The sequence below is a fragment of the Colobus angolensis genome, unplaced genomic scaffold (assembly GCF_000951035.1).
Source record: "Colobus angolensis palliatus isolate OR3802 unplaced genomic scaffold, Cang.pa_1.0 Scaffold28, whole genome shotgun sequence".
Lineage (NCBI taxonomy): Eukaryota > Metazoa > Chordata > Mammalia > Primates > Cercopithecidae > Colobus > Colobus angolensis.
Window position 1 is genome coordinate 4,937,938 of NW_012116043.1, and position 887 is coordinate 4,938,824.

Here is an 887-nt window from a genome sequence, read left to right on the forward strand (position 1 = left end):
TGTGTTAGCCAGGATGGTCTTGATCTCCTGACCTCGTGATCTGCCCGCCTCGGCCTCCCAAAGTGCTGGGATTACAGGCGTGAGCCACTGCGCCCAGCTGAAAACTCCGTTCATTAAGGGAGATTTTGTAAAGTGCCTGGTGCTTAGTAAGTGCTCAAGAAATACTACATTTCAGATTCATTGAGCTGAGTAGGCTTTTGAGGTAGCATACTTTTTTTTTTTTTTGAGATGGAGTCTACTAGCTCTGTTGTCCAGGCTGGAGTCTAGTAGTGTGGTACTGGCTCACTGCAACCTCTGTCTCCTAGGTTCAAGCTATTCTCCTGCCTCAGCCTCCCGTGTAGCTGGGATTATAGGTGCGTACCACGCCTGGCTAATTTTTGTATTTTCAGTAGAAACGGGGTTCTCACCATGTTGGCCATCCTGGTCTTGAACTCCTGACCCCAAATGATCCTTCTGCCTTGGCCTCCCAAAGTGTTGGAATTACAGGTATGAGCCACTGTGCCCAGCCTTGAGGTAGCATACTTGAAATAAAAAAGTAGATGATGTCCCAAGCACTTGACCTGAAAACTGCCTTGGACTGACATTTGTTAGTTCTCTTCACCCTTTGCAAAAAACATGAGTTTTTTGGAGTTTAAATTGAGCTTCCTTCTGGTGTGTTTGGTTTTTTAACCACCAGAAATTTAACAAATTTGATAACCTGTCAAGTGTAAGTTCAGAAAGCACTTTGGTCTTATTGGTGACTTGGGGGTTATTTGATACAAATATGGGCTGTTTTTCTAAAAGTTATTGCCAGTATCCTCCAAATAATTGCCCCTTCAAATGTTTCATCTAAAGGTGATGGCCTGTGGGCAGAACCACGCGCGGGAAGTGCCTGCCAGTGGGCGTTA